The following is a 16,992-nucleotide window of genomic DNA, read 5'->3' as shown; positions in this document are numbered from 1 at the left end:
TGAAAAATAAATGGTAATTATATTTAAATATTTTGGTAATTATTTTTAATTAATTGATAAATATGTTCTGTAGCGGGTTATGGGTTTATGGGGGAATAGGGTGGGAAGTAATTTCATTATGTAGAATTAATTATTAATTAGTAGGAAGCATACATTTATTTTTATTAATTGGTAAATAAATTTAATTAATTGGTAATTAATTTTAAATAATTATTTAATTGATAGATGTAATTTATAAGTATGTCATTTAAACCCCTACGCTATCCAACACTTTCCCTACTGTTGCACTCTCTGGAGTTGGAATAGTAATTGTTACCCCTACGCTATCCAACACTTTCCCTACTGTTGCACTCTCTGGAGTTGGAATAGTAATTTTTTACCCTACGCTATCCAACACTTTCATAACTGTTGCACTCTCTGGAGTTGGAATAATAATTGTTACCCCTACGCTATCCAACACTTTCCCTACTGTTGCACTCTCTGAGGTGGGAATAGTATTTGTTACCCCAACGCTATCCAACACTTTCCCTACTGTTGCACTCTCTGTAATTGGAATAGTAATTGTTACCCCTACGCTATCCAATCTTTCCCTACTGTTGCACTCTCTGGAGTTAGAATAGTAATTTTTAATCCTACGCTATCCAACACTTTCTCTACTGTTGCACTCTCTGGAGTTGGAATAGTAATTGCTACCCCTACGCTATCCAACACTTTCCCTACTGTTGCACTCTCTGGAGTGGAAATAGTAATTTTTACCCCTACGCTATCCAACACTTTCCCTACTGTTGCACTCTCTGGAGTTGGAATAGTAATTGTTACCCCTACGCTATCCAACACTTTCCCTACTGTTGCACTCTCTGGAGTTGGAATAGTAATTTTTTACCCTACGCTATCCAACACTTTCATAACTGTTGCACTCTCTGGAGTTGGAATAATAATGGTTACCCCTACGCTATCCAACACTTTCCCTACTGTTGCACTCTCTGAGGTGGGAATAGTATTTCTTACCCCAACGCTATCCAACACTTTCCCTACTGTTGCACTCTCTGTAATTGGAATAGTAATTGTTACCCCTACGCTATCCAATCTTTCCCTACTGTTGCACTCTCTGGAGTTAGAATAGTAATTTTTAATCCTACGCTATCCAACACTTTCTCTACTGTTGCACTCTCTGGAGTTGGAATAGTAATTGTTACCCCTACGCTATCCAACACTTTCCCTACTGTTGCACTCTCTGGAGTGGAAATAGTAATTTTTACCCCTACGCTATCCAACACTTTCCCTACTGTTGCACTCTCTGGAGTTGGAATAGTAATTGTTACCCCTACGCTATCCAACACTTTCCCTACTGTTGCACTCTCTGGAGTTGGAATAGTAATTTTTTACCCTATGCTATCCAACACTTTCCCTACTGTTGCACTCTCTGGAGTTGGAATAGTAATTTTTAATCCTACGCTATCCAACACTTTCCCTACTGTTGCACTCTCTGGAGTTGGAATAGTAATTGTTACCCTGACGCTATCCAACACTTTCCCTACTGTTGCACTCTCTGGAGTGGGAATAGTAATTTTTACCCCTACGCTATCCAAAACTTTCCCTACTGTTGCACTCTCTGGAGTAGGAATAGTAATAGTTACCCCTACGCTATCCAGCACTTTCCCTACTGTTGCACTCTCTGGAGTTGGAATAGTAATTTTTAACCCTACTCTATCCAACACTTTCCCTACTGTTGCAATCTCTGGAGTGGGAATAGTAATTGTTACTGCTACGCTATCCAACACTTTCCCTACTGTCACACTCTCTGGAGTGGGAATAGTAATTTTTACTCATACGCTATCTAAAATGTATTTGGATTTTTTATTAGTATTATGTTGTTATTAATTGTTATTTATGTGAATATTTTCTGTAAATAAATGTATTAGTAATTTATTACATTTTTATTTGTTTTTAAGTTATGACAATAATTAATTTAGAGTTATTATTAATGAAAAATATATTATGTATTTTATATTTATTAATATTAATTTTTATTACATTATGTATTAATTTTAAATATTATAGTACATTTTTAAATATGTTTATTACATTTATAAGTATTATTTTGTTAATATTACATTTTTATTATATTAAAAAAAACGATATTTTACAAAAAAACGATATTTTTTTCATTCTATATTTTATTTTCGATATATTTGTACTTACCTTGTTAGGGATAGGATTCCTATATTTTTGACTTCGATATTTTTGTTCCGATATTTTTGTATATCGATATTTTTGTTTTCGATATTTTGTCAGACCTTCCACTTCCAGAGCCACATGAATGGACCTGATATCACTCTAGTCTTGTATACCCTGCTTCAATCTTGTAATCTCTCTTTTTGATTGTTGTCTTACCCTTTCTTATTATCCTATGTTTAGACATGCCTCAACTTATTGTTCTTTCTTAATTGTTTTCTTATATTATATTTTTCTACCCCCTTTTTACAGATTTCCCCTCAATCATTCCATCCTGATGTTGTCCCATTGGTCCTTTAAACTGTCTTTTCTACTACTCTGTAAGCGGAGGTTTGGTTGCTGCTCTCGCTGTTGTCGCCGTCGTCTTTTGACCCCGTCACCCCTGTTCCACGTTTGTACCCGTAAGTATGTTTTTCAGTTGTCTGTTTTGGACTGGTACTGTCTTTATGTTCTTTATCTCTTTCTGTTCATTTTCTTATTCATTGATCTTTCCTTCTTTTCTTTCTTTCTCCCTTTTCCTCTCCTATATCGCTCTTAACTCCTTTGTCTTCTTTTATTATTTATTCTTTCATATCTCTTTCTCTATAGACTCAGCAAGCATGTTATCGCTTTACATTTCCTCTCAGTTTTTAATTCCGTGTTACTACCTGGAATGTTAAAGGATTAATTAATCCAATTTAGAGGCAACGGGTATTGTCACACCTTGCAAGACTTAAGACTGATGTTGCCCTTATTCAGTTATCTCATCTCTCAGAGGCTGAAGCTTTAAAAGCTAAACGTTGTTGGGTACTCGACTGAAACTGCCCTGCTTTTCTCCACAGAACTGCTTTGTCGGAAAGTGGATGAAGGCCAGACGGCCGCCTTGATATTGCTGGACTTAAGTGCGGCATTTGATACCGTGTCGCACCCTAGATTACTAGCTCGTCTGAGGGAAATTGGAGTGGCCGGCCCGACACATGACTGGATGGCCTCCTTCCTAGCGGACCGTCAATTCCAAATACACTGTACCCCCTTCAAACCCACGCCTCAAATTCTCAATCAAGGGGTCCCGCAAGGTACCATCTTAAGTCCTGTATTGTTTAATCTCTACATGGAACCCCTGGCCAGGTTGGTGGAATCGTATGGGGTGGATAACGTATCATACGTGGATGATACGCAACTGGTGGTCACTCTATCCCACAATCCAGTTGAGGCGGCTGGTAAGTTTACGGAGTGCCTCGCGGCATTGACAAATTGGATGAAGTATAACTGTCTGCGCCTTAACGGCAACAAAACAGAACTGCTTGTGATTGGCCCCTCACATTCAATCTGGTCATCAGCCTGTTGGCCTACAGATATGGGCCCTACACCTACTCCCTCTGACACCGTGAAGAACCTGGGTGTTCTCTTGGATTCCAAGCTTACATATTCCCAACACATAGGTAAGATAGCGGGGAGATGCTATGGCATCTTGAAGATCCTGAGGAAGATCTTTGATCTCTTACCTATGAAAGACAGGAAAACTTTGGTCCACGCATTGGTTACGTCCCATCTTGATTATGGGAACGTCCTGCTCTGTGGCCTCAGTAAAAGGGGATTGACCCAGTTACAATGCGTTCAAAATGCTGCGGCCAGGCTTGTGCTGAAGCTGCCGAGAAGGTCTTCAGGTAAATGGGCGCTCCGGCGCTTGCACTGGCTCCCTATGAGGGAACACATCAGGTTCAAGACTTTGTGCTTCAGTCATCGTATTCCACATGGCAGGGGACCGGTCTATCTTCACTAGCTGTTAACGATCCATCGCCCCAGGCGACTCCTGAGATCCATGGGCAATATGCAGTTTACGCTACCTCGCATATATAAAGCACGGATGGGAGGGAAATCTTTTAGATTCCTGGCCAGCAAACTATGGAATGACCTTCCGGTTGAATTGCGTATGGAGCCGTCGGAAACCAGGTTCCGGCAGAAACTGAAGACTCATTTATTTCCGGAAGATTAGTCTTAACGTAGGGTTTCATTCTTTTCTGTGTCCCCTTCTTCCTTGTGGTCTGCTGTTGGTTTGCTGTGTTGGACCGCATCTTAGCGCGGAGACACACTGTTCTAGTGTATTCAGGCGCTTAATAAATGTTTTTATTATTATTATTATTACATGTTTTCTTTTCTCCCACTGATTTTTTTTTTTTAAAATATATTTTTATTGCAGGAATCAGCCAAAATTACATATCAGATCAGAGACGTATCTGTAAAGGAAAACAGAAGCAATAGACCCCCCATGGGGAGCACCTCTTGTACACAGCCATTCAGCCCACAACCCGAAGGTCGGGCGGCACATGCGATGAGTCCTTACATGAGGGTCTGGTAGTCTGCTGGTGTCGATCTGAATCAATGAGCGGTCTTCGTCTGCTTTTCTAAATCATCCCAAAAACACCCCCTATTTCCAACCCAACCCAACTCCCCCCAGAGGACCGGGGACCAGCCACGTAGTATGAAAAACCAAAATGATAAGAAAAGTGTCCTACGCTCCCCTCTACCTCTATCCACCACCCCCCTCCCCTAGCCCCGCCATCAGTGTGTTGTGTGTGTGATAAGAGCTTGTGGGAGGAAACCTTTTCCTGCTGTATAGAAGATCAATGCGATGTATGTCTAATGGGATTCAGGTTGTGCCACTTCATCACTCTCAGAATCGTTGGAAGAGCTGTAATCGCGGAAGGCCTGCACTAATGTCTCCCATTCCTGTGCAGCTTCTAGCGCCTTCTCATTCTGCTGCCGCCTCGCCAGTTGGTACCGCAGGGTGCTCTCCCCCATAGCCCATTTCAGGAGTTCATTGTGCCATTTGCTGCCTGTTGGACCAACTCGTGCCTTCCAGTGCCTGGTTATCTCTCTCTTTGCCAGAATGAGCCCTAGGTCAATGAACTTACAGGAGATTTTGTTTTTAGGAGTATGAGGAAACCAGTGTAGGACCCCCACCGCCGCATCCAAGATCAGGGACCTCCCAGTGACTCCATTAAGGGTGTCACCTATCAGCAGCCAGTATGAGGATAACTCTGGGCAGGACCACAGCATATGTATAAGATCCGCCGCAGGCGTTCGGCATCTGGGGCAAGCCGCTGTATCTGAGGCGAAATATTGTTGAATTTTCGCCGGAGTCAGGTAGGCCCGGTGGAGTATGTAAAAATGAACCAGCTGAAACCAGGCGTGGCGCGTTCCTTTCCAGGCACGACGCATTAGTTGTGCCCACGTGGTTTCCGGTATGTCTTTCCCAATGTCGGCCTCCCACCGAGTCCTGAGTGTATCGAGCGGGGCAGCCCTTCGTTGATCAATCTAGAATATAAACACGTTACCGCTTTGACCGTCCACGCCGACATCATGGCATATTGGCACACCGGTGATGTTGGTGGCTACTCCACACCCTTCTGCCAGTGCGTCTGGATCGCACGAGTGACTGCTGTGTGGAGCAGGAAGTCGCCTCGGGGAATGTCAAAGCGGTCCAGAATCTCCTGGAAGGGCAGCAACATTCCATCCTCATAGAGGTCTCCTACTAGTTGTAGCCCTGCGTCTTCCCAGTGCCTTAAGCGCGACCAGTCTCCCCCGTGTGGCAAGGCAGTGATCATTCCCAGCGGAATCTCGGGAGCATACGGGTGTTTCAGCTCCCCTCGGCCATGGGCACGATTGCAGCATAACCGTATGGTGCGTTCTTCGAGCGTGAGGTCTTTCAGAGCTAACCGTTGGCGCAATGTAATGTAGGATATAATATGTCTGGGCATACCTCTACCCCTTCTCTCTTTCGGGCCTCGGAACTCCCTCGCTACCTCCTGGGTAAAGGTTTGTAATTGAGCCGCTATATAGTACTTTTCAAAATCTGGCACCGCTAGGCCCCCCTCCGGTTTCGGCCTCATCAGGGTCTTGAGCGCCACCCTTCGGCGGCCCGATCCCCAGAGGAACACCACCAACATGGAGTTCAGGAGCCGGAAGGTGGCCGGCGGGATCCAGATCGGAAGCGTCCGAAAGTAATATAACAGCCGAGGGAGTGCCACCATTTTCAGCAGTGCTATGCGTCCAGACACCGACAGCGGCAAGGTGGCCCAAAAGTCCATACTGCCCCGTAGTGCGCGAATACATCGGGCTATATTGCCGTCTAGGAGAGCGGCAGGGTCATGGTATACATATACTCCTAGGTTGAGGCAGCTAGGTTCCCATCTGATCTCTCTGGCGGTGTCAGATCTGGACTCCCCTTTTCGAACCGGAAACAAGCAAGTTTTGGTCCAATTCACTTTGAGGCCCGAGATCTCTCCGAATGTCGTGAGGGCCGTATCAGCCCCAGACAGGGCACTGCCCGAATCCTCGAGGAAGAGCAGCAGATCATCGGCATAAAGGGAGATGTATTGTTGCCCCGATAAGGTCTGTAGCCCACCGAAGTAGGCCCCAGTCCCAATCGACAATGCCAGCGGTTCTACCCCGAGCGCAAAGAGCAGGGGGGATAACGAGCATCCCTGTCTCGTGCCTCGTTCCACCGGGTATTGCTGGGAGACCAGCGGGCCTGTTCTCACTCTGGCTGCTGCCGAGGCATATAGTACCATGGTCCATCGGGTAAACCCCTCTCCCAGACCGAAATGCGTTAACACCCTACCTAAATACTCCCATTCCAGGCTGTCGAAGGCCTTTTCCAGGTCGATCGAAAGGATTAAGGGGCACGGGGCCTCTGCGTGGGATTCCTGTAGTAAACGGAATAAACGACGGATATTCATAGTCGTATTGCGTTTAGGGATGAATCCCGCTTTATCCTCATGTACTAAGGAGTTCATGTGACCCAACAGTCTCGACGCTAATATGCTGCTCAGAATTTTATAATCAACCGTTAGCATCGATAGCGGTCGGTAAGACGTCGGGTCATCGGCCTCCCTACCAGGTTTGAGGAGGGGGACCACTAAGGCTTCGGACATCGAGCCGGGGAGGCGTCCCAGGCGTTTCGCTTCCCTATATACCACCAACAGTCGGGGAGCCAGGAGGTCCACGTAGGTGGAGTAAAATTCCACTGGGAGCCCGTCGAGGCCCGGGGTCTTGTTTCTCGCCATCCCCTTTATGGCACTACGGATTTCTCCGAGCTCTATGTCTTTACTCAAGTCCTTCGCTATTTCAGGTTCCAGTGCGGGGATCTGCAAGTTCTGTAAGTAGTCATCAATCTGGGCAGTGTCCTGAGTTAGTCTACTACGATATAGCCTTTCATAATACCGCAAATAACAGTCGAGTATCTCTGGCTGGGTGTGTACCTCGGTTCCCTCCGCTGTGCGCATTGTCACCATTGTTGTGGTTCGTCTCATGGGATTGGCTAGCCAAGCTAGGAGTGCGCCCGATTTATCCCCCTCTGTAAGTGACCTGGTGACATAGGCCTTATAGTCGAAACTTCGCAATCGTTCGACTTCTACAGCTACCGCTTCCCTCGCTGCGGAAGTTCGTTCCTGAAGTCCCAGATGGCCGGGGCGGAGAAGCTCCAGCTCGCGGAGTTTCCGGTCAGCGTTGGCCAGGTCATCAAGGATGATCCTCCGCATTCCCACCTTCTTAGTTATGCAGTAGCCTCTAACCACCACCTTAAAAGCATCCCACTCCGAGGCCCTCGATCCAGCTGTGCCCTCGTTTGTCAGAAAATATTCAGCGATTTTGTCCTCTAGGTCCGTCTTGAACACTAGATCCTCCAACATCTCGGGGCGCAGCTTCCAAGTGGGTACGCTAGGGACACCCGGAAACCATCGAAAATCCGCTAACAGGGGGTTGTGGTCAGAGATGGTCCTGGTCAAGTATTCAGACCGCACGGTCGCGGACACTAGTTCCGCCGACCCCAACAGCCCATCTAGTCTCACATGCAGTTCATGCATACCAGAGAAGTATGAGTAGTCCTTGGTACATGGGTGCTGCACTCACCAAATGTCCGTCAGCCCCCATTGAGTCTGCCACTCCCTTCTGCCTTTAGCCACCCGTCAGACTGGGGAGTCTGGGAGGGGGGGTGTGAACGATCGAGATCAATGCCCACCACCGAGTTAAAGTCTCCACCCATCAGGAGGGACCCTGACAGGAAATGGGCCAAGGAGCCCGATAGCGTGGTCAGGAAAGCGAGTTGGTCCACGTTAGGCGCATAAATGCAACAAATGTTCAGAGCCCTACCCCCCAATGTGCCAGAAATCGCCACGTATCTTCCCTCTGGATCCACCACAGATGCGGTAACCTGCAGGGGTGCCCCAGCTCGTACCCATATCAACACCCCTCTCGCGTGAGCTGAGTATGTGGTGTAGTATACCTGCCCTCTCCACCTACGCTGTAGCGCCAACCCTTCTGCTTTAGTAAGGTGTGTCTCTTGTAGCAGCGCAATCTGCACCCCTCTGCGCACTAGGTAAGTGTCGATCTTGTGCCGTCTAGACATGGTGTGAAGGCCTCGCTCATTCCAAGTGATACATTTCAGATTAGTGACATCAGCCATTGTCCCATAGTGTCTCATCTAGGTTCCTCCAGCAATGCTCAGTTATAGTTAGCTTTATAGTCAATTCAACACCAATGGCGGTCTCCCCCCCCAATAACAACAGAACTTCCCCCTGCCGCGAACTCCCTTCCACCCTCCCCAGAACAGGTCCCAAATAGTACCATCTAGTTCCCATCCAAACCCTACCCTCAGAATACGGTAGCCACCGCAGGTGTGCCTTAAGGGCCGAGTGGGGGGCGAGCGCCGATAAGGGGTCACCGAGTCTCAGGCTGCCGAGACCTGACCGAGCCCCAGATCATGAATATCGGGCATAAAAAGCCACCCCAACCCACCCGGTGATCCATGGCCCAGCAGCGTCCTCCAGAGACCCTCCACCCTTCGCCATACTCCCCCTCCCAAATGGAATCAGCTCACCCGAGTTCATCCCTGCCCATCTAGTAGGCCTTCTGCCGAGTCAGGAGTAATCACAGGTAAGTTCACACTGTCAGTCTCCGAGTCCTCCGTGTCTGATTGGCCCCCATCTCCGCCAGGTTCCGAGTCTTCCGTGATGGGTCCACCCTGGGAGCCAGATAAGTTGGAAACCATCTCCAATACTCCTCGCCGCTCTGCTGCAGTCTCTACCTTCGAGGGTCTGCCCGGTTTACCGCGGCGCCTCCGAAGTCTTTTGGATCTCCGTTGTTGTCCAGCCTCTGACGTCGTTTGAAAGGAGGAACCGAAGCCATCCTTACCAGCCCTGTACAGTTCAAGCCAATTGCAGACGTCCTCCGGATTTTCAAAGAATTTGGTCGTGTCATCAAGGATGATGCAGAGTTTCGCTGGAAAGAGCAGGGAGTACTGAATGCCCTTGCTCCGCAACTCTCGTTTGACCGCTAGGAAAGAGGTCCACTTGCGCTGGGTCTCATAAGTGTAGTCAGGGAAAATGTTCACTTGACTGTTCTCCACCTGGTACGGGCCGTTGTGCCTGGCGGCATTGAGGAGAAGATCTCTGTCCCGGAAATGTAATAATCGCGCCACCACCGGGCGCGGGGTACGGCCTTGTTGAGGAGGTCTGGCCGGTACCCTGTGTGCCCGCTCCAGGTTGTAAAAGGAGGAGAGCCCTTCAGGTGCCACTTCAGTCCGGAGCCAATTCTCCAGATAGGCCACCATGTCGCCATTTTCAATCTTCTCCGGTAGGCCCACCACACGGATGTTATTCCTCCTGTTGCGCCCTTCAGCGTCCTCCGCTCGTCTCTCCAAATCACCGATCCGGGTTAGGGCATCTTTTATCGTAGCTGCCAGGGTCTTTTGCGCTGGTTCCAAGACCCCCATCGAGCTCTCCACTTCCTTGACCCTGTCCGAGAGCTTACCATGGTCTGCTCTGAGAAGGCCCAAACTTGTTGCGACTTGAGCAATGTCCTGTTGTAAGGCCGATCGTGTATCTGCGATCGCCTCTAGGATCCTATCAAATTGTTGCTGTAGGTGAGGGCCTCCAGACCTCTCCGGGTCATGTCGGTCGTCTTTATCCGGAGCCTCCGTGTCCGAGACGGCTGGAGTGCCACCTTTAGGTCCCCTTGGTTTCCCCATGGCGGCCGTGCTTTGCAGTGGGGGGCTCGACAGACGACCAGGCAGGGGGGGTCTCAGCTGATTGCCTTCCGGTGTACAGCCGTGGTGATATAGGCCTTCTACCGGTCCCAGCGTAGTGGTGCGAAGTTCCCCTACTAGTCAGCTCTCCTCTGGTGAGCCGCAACCGCGTCTCCGGGAGCAACAGAGGGGGTAAGAAGGAGTAATCACCGCCAGGCAACGTAGTCCCGCCGGACCAAGTTAGGCCGCGATCTGCTGCGACCGATGTAGCCGAACCTCCGGTAGGTCATCCGAGTGTTGTATCGCCGCTTGCAATTTCCCTCAGGACCCGAGGGGGTCCGGACTCAATGGCGTCGAGCACCCTCCCCGTTAGTTTCAGGATCTAGATGGAGTAAGTTCGCCCGTTTCGGACGGTTCAGCGCCTCCAGCCGTGCCCTCCGGCAGCGAGGGCCTTCGCGACGCCGACAATTGATCAGCGATCGTCCGGGAGGGTCTTCGGTGTCTGTAATCTCCCGGGCCGTAGGAAGGACCGCCGCTTCTCCGAGGGAAGAGATGGAAAGAAGGCGAGCGCGGAGCCGGCGGTCTCTTCCGGGCTGAGATTCTCTCCAGTTCTATCAAGCTGGGACGGGCGCCATCTTGAGCTCTGCTCCGCCTCCACCGCAACTTCAGTTTGAGGGGATCGGGGCGCTTAAGACACTCGGGATTCAGGATAAATGCGGGCTCAGTCTCGGAGCCGAGCTCTCAGGCAACCACCGCCATCGGCGTCCAAACCACGCCCCCTCTTTTCTCCCACTGATGATGAGAAAAATTGAGTTTTGATTTTGTTTCACAAAAAGTTAAATGTTTCTGTAATTATTCAAGATTGTGATGCTCATGGTCGTTGGATAATTGTCAAATTGCTTATTGATAAAATACCCATTGTGATTTCAATGTTTACGCCCCTACTGGTGTTGATAAGTTTTTCTGGCCCTCTATTTCTGATAAATTAACTACCCTATCAGATGAATATATTATTTTTGGTGGTGATTGCAAGCAAATTTTTGATCCTATCCTTGATCGTCACTCCAAGGTTAAAGTCTCACCCTCTAGGATGCACTCCCAATTCACCAAAACTATTCAAAACAATGCATTAGTAGATATTTGGAGATTATGTAACCCCGATCTTAGAGAGTACAGTTTTTACTCCCCCTCACATAACTCCCAATCACGCAAGAATTATCTTTTTCTTAGCAAATCCTTGACCCAACATGCTATTCACTCTGATATTGGTTCCATTTTGATCTCAGACCACGCTGATATTGACCTCATTCTCTTCTCTCCCCACTCTGGCAGGTGGAGGTTCAATAACTCATTGCTCCTTGACCCCACTTTCTGTACAGAATTTACTAAGTTTGCATCTGAATTATTTTTACTTAATCACACTCCGATTCCTTTTATGTCATGGTATGGGACTCCTTTAAGGCAGCTTCTAGAGGTTTTATCATTCATTTTGTCTCACAAAAGAAAAAACTTAATGAGGCTAAATCTGCTCTTTTACTTACTAAAATCAAGTATCGTATCGTATCGTAAGGGGTGCTTATATAGCGCACTGACACCATGGGTTTCCTGGCGCTGGTTGGAAATAGAGGGGACAGAGAGACTAACCAGATTGAGGGAAAAGCCAAGTTTTTAGACATTTACGAAAAAGGATCAGAGAGTTAGAAATTTTAAGAGAAAGAGGGAGAGAATTCCAGAACTTGGGGGCCAGGTAAGCAAATCTCCGGCCTCCAGATCTGCAGAACTTGTAGGAGGGGACAGTCAAGAGATGAAGATAGGAAGATCTCAAGTTGCGGGACGGGCAGTAGGGTCGGATAAGAGATTTTACAAAGATGGGACAGGGGCCAGCCAGGGATTTGAAGATAAGGCAGCCGATCTTGAAGGCTGCCCTAGAGGCGACAGGGAGCCAGTGGAGTTTGACGAGAAGGGGCCTGGCAGATTGCCACTTCGGAATCCCTAAGGCCAATCTCGCCGCCTGATTTTGGACCACCTGTAGTCTGCCCATCGATGTTTTGGGCAGACCATGGTAGATCGAGTTGGAGAAATCTAGGCGGGAGAGGACGAGGGCCATGATGACCTGCAGGAGGGCTTCAGGTGTAAGGAGATATGCCACTTTCCTGATCCTGCGCAGTTGGTAAATGCAGGATGAGACCACGGTCCCCACCTGCGGCCCTAGGGATAGAGCGGAGTCAATAGTGACCCCTAAGCTCTTCACCGAAGCCACGGGAGTGGGAGACGGGCCCAGTTCCGCCGGCCAGAAGTGTGGCCCCCAGAAGGTGGGGCTCCTACCAGGAAGGAGGAGCTCCGTCTTGCCGGGGTTCAGCTTTAACTGGTTGTGGCCCATCCACTGGAGAATGTGGGACATGGCTGACTGAAAGTTAGGAATAGCAGAGGGGGAATTAAGAGAGAAGATGAGCTGCAGGTCGTCCGCGTAGTTAAATACGGTGACGTCCCACAGCCTCAGAGAGAGTAGAAGGGGGCGAAGATAAAGGTTGAAGAGAAGAGGGGACAGAGAAGAACCCTGGGGGACCCCACAGAGCGACTGCTCTCTAGGAGCCCTGAAGGTGCCCAGGCAAAGGGTCTGGGACCTGCCCGTCAGGAAGGATCTGACCCAGGCCAGAGCCGGGCCCTGGATGCCAGCCTGCTCGACATGGAGGAGAAGGATGTTATGATCCACCGTGTCGAAGGCGGCTGACAGATCTAATAATACCAGGGCCCGGGGGGTACCTTTGTCAACACCGTCTCTCAGGGCATCCAGCACGGCCAGGATCACTGTCTCCGTTGAATGGCCGGGTCTAAAGCCAGCTTGGTTGCCCTCGAGGAAGTTGGAGCTCTCGATAAACTGTGAGAGACAGGTGGTGACATGGGCTTCCAGGATTTTTGAGAAGAAAGGTAAGAGAGAGATGGGGCGGTAATTTGCCGGAACGGCGGGGTCAGCCCCTGGTTTCTTCAAAAGAGGCACCAACACGGCCTCCTTGAAGGGGGCCGGCACCGTCCCAGAAGAAAGAGAAGAATTTAGCAGGGGGAGAATACAGTCAGGTAGAGTGTGGCAGATGTCCCTAAGAATGGAAGGGGGGCAGCAATCATCTGGGGATCCCGACTTAATGCGGGTGGCAAGGGTAGCCAGGGAGGTGGAGTCAAGAAGAGGGAATTGTGTGAAAGAAGAAGTATTGTGGGGGGGGGAGACAGATCCAGCGCCAGGAAATGTAGTAGGAATGGTGTTCTTGATCGATACGATTTTTTCAATAAAGAAAGTGCTAAGGGCGTTGCATGCTTCCTGTGTAGGGGCCTGAGTAGGAAGCGTCCTGGGGTCGGAAGTAAATTCATTGAGAACTTTAAAAATGTCCTTAGTCTGGCAAGGGGCAGATAGAATTTTTCCAGAGGCATAGTTTTTTTTGGCAGCCAGAATAGCGAGTTTATACCCATTGCGGGCAGCCACGTATGCGTCTCTGCTTGCAGGGCTGTAGTCTCTCTAAGTAATTAGAACTTGCCTATCACTCCTTGAATACTGAATCCTCTCTTAAGGATCTCATTTATGCCAAAATCTCTTTTAATAAATTTACACTGATGCTGCATCGAATTTACTATTGAAATGTAATTCACAATATTATGGTGGTCAAAACAAAATGGGGATACTGCTTGCTAACTATTTAAAAATTCAAAAAGAACGAACAAGAATTAAATTGATTAAAACTTCGGCTGGTGATTCCTTATTTAAAGATAAAGATATTCTTAATGAATTTGTGACTTTCTACAAAAATCTGTACACTCCAGAACTTGTTCCTACTTCAGCTGATCTTCTTCCCTGCTTCCAATCTATTACCCCTCCTCCTTCAACTCATGTAGATTTGGGATCTTTAAATGCCGATATCTCACTTTCCGAAATCTCACTCGCCGTCTCAAAATTGCGTCACGGAAAAGCCCCTGGCCCAGATGGGTTTACCATTGAATTTTACAGTCATTTTGCTTCTCTCCTTTTACCCAAACTTTTACTTTTATTTCAATCATTTCTTGATTCTGGTCTATCAAGCGGCTCCTTTCAACAAGCCTTAATTTGTTTAATCCCCAAAGAGGACAAAGATCACTCTTTCTGTAAGAACTATCGACCCATCTCTTTAGTTAATACCGATTACAACATTTTGGCTAATATTCTGGCCCTTTGAATGGATCCTTTACTGCCCGATTTAATTGGTCCTGAGCAATCTGGTTTTGTTAAAGGCCGTTTATCCTCTGATAATTCCAGAGTCTTCTTTGACATTCTCAGTAAAGCTTCTTCTCTAGATCTTCCCCTAACTGCTATTTCTCTGGAGTGGAGAAAGCTTTAGACAGAATTAGTTGGGACTTTATGTTTGAGGCTCTCACTTGGGCAGGTTTCCCGCCCAAATTTCATTCTCTTATTTTTTTACTTTATTCTGGTCCTCAAGCGTCGATTTTTGTTAATGGTGCAGTTTCAGATTATTTCAACCTCCAAACAGGTGTTCGACAAGGGTGCCCTCTTTCCCCTTTATTATTTGTTCTAGCTTTGGAACCTTTTCTTACCAAAATCCGCCAGGATGATTCTATTTCCGGTTTCCACTTTACTTCTCAACAAGTCAAACTTTCGGTTTATGGCAACGACATTCTTTTTTATTGCTCAAATCCAATCTCTTCTCTTCCTTCTTTTCTTCAACAAGTCTCCTCCTTCCCCGCTGTATTTGGCTATCGTCTTAATGTAGATAAGTGTGAAATCCTCCCTTTAAATTCTTTATGCCAAAAGCATCTTTTCGATATTTCTGTTTTTTTGTGGCTACCAACTAAAATTAAATACTTAGGAGTTTGGTTTGCTCCTCTTCTATATGACACTTTGAAAATAAATTTTGATTATATTTCCAAGAAATTGGAAACTGCCATCACTCGTTGGAATCCACTTTTTCTATCCTGGTGGGGACGTTTAAATTCTATTAAAATGATCCTCTCACCTCTTCTATTATACACTATTTCTATGATCCCAATCCATATCCCCGATTATTATTTTAAAAAGATTGACTCTATTTTGCTAAAGTTCCTGTGGAACGGTAAACGGTCGCGCATCACTCTTGCCTCTTTACGGAAGGATAAATCTCAATCTGGAGTTCGTTTCCCTGATTTCAAAGCATATCATTGTGCTTTCTCTCTCAAACACACGGCTCGTTGGCTTTCCACTGATCTTCCTTTTTATTCTCCTCTTTGGTTAAAGATAGAGTCTACTTTTATTTCTCCTTTTGATTTCTGTGAAATCTTATCTTTCACATCTCCCCTGACTCGCTTTCGCAATCCTATAATCTCTCACTCTCGCAAACTCCTTCTTCCTTATTTATCTTCTTCCTATCCTTCTATCTCTTCGACACATGAACAACCCATTTGGCATAATAAACAGCTCATGATCCGCAATCGTACTTTCTTTTGGAAAACTTGGTACTCCCATGGTCTGCGTTGGATCTCTCAGCTTCTCTCTCATAATCTTCCCCTTTCTTTTTCAGATCTTCAATCTCAATTTTCCTTACCCTCTAGCTCACGCTCATAGTACAACACGTTACTTCCCATTCTTATGTCTTATCTTAAATCCTTACCGACCTCTATTCCCATTCCCCTCGCTTGTCATCCCATATCTTTGGCAATAGATTCCTCTCCCTCCGCATATTTTCTTTATAATTCTGCTCAATTATCTGTTGATAGATCCAAATCAAAAACTGAATAAGCCTGGGAACGCGACCTCTCACTAGAATGGTCGACTGTCTTATGGGACAATATTTGGTCTAAAATCCCTAAAAGCTGCCTATACAACCCAAACTCTATATTTTATTTATAACCATACTCTCTTTACTCCTTCTGTTTTATTGACCTTCTCCTCAGACATCCCCCCTACTTGCTGGTCATGTTCCTGTCTATCTGCATATTTGAAACATATGCTATTTGAATGTGCTCCTGTTCTTCAATTTTGGAAATTAGTTTGGCTTCAAATCCCCCAAAAATTTCAATTTCAAATTCCTTTTTCCTTACCCACATCTTTTTAGGTTCTTTATCCTCTGCACTCCCCCAGTCTCACCAACATTACCCTCTCATTGTTCTTTTGATAGCTATTGCTTTCCATCACATTACCTCTAACTGGAAACAGGCCACTAATGTTTCTTTCCGTTAATGGTGGAACGCGGTATGTTTCCATCACAGACTGGACACTAATTATGTCTCCCAGGTTTCCCTAGCAATTAAAAGAGACCTCCTTTGGCTCCCTTTAGTAAATTATCCCTCCTCATCTGCCCCATCAATCAACACTCATGATGTTAATTCTGCAGAGGTACGCAAACCACCTTAAGTTTTTCCATTGCCTTTTTCTCACTTTTAATTGCTAATGTTTCCTTTATTGTTATTTATCCTACATATTATTTTAATATACTCTGTTTCTTGTAATTTATTATGCTTGCTTTGTCGTTCCATGTGCATGATTTTAGATACATTCATTATTTTATCTTGTTATATTTAACGTATACAATTCCTTCATCTTTACCATTATTGTATAGTTTGATGGGTTATCATATTGTCTATTTTTTCATAACTGTATCTATTTTATGATTTTCTTTAATATTCAATAAACTCAAACTAAAAATAAAAAAATAAATAAAAAGACATCGTAATTCCTACTGCAGAAACGCCGTCAATAGGGATTACGGGCAGGCCTCCGACTGTCCAACAGTCTCCTT

Source organism: Lissotriton vulgaris, chromosome 7 (assembly GCF_964263255.1).
Source record: "Lissotriton vulgaris chromosome 7, aLisVul1.2, whole genome shotgun sequence".
Lineage (NCBI taxonomy): Eukaryota > Metazoa > Chordata > Amphibia > Caudata > Salamandridae > Lissotriton > Lissotriton vulgaris.
The sequence above is the reverse complement of the archived record's forward strand: the minus strand, read 5'-3'. Positions refer to the sequence as shown.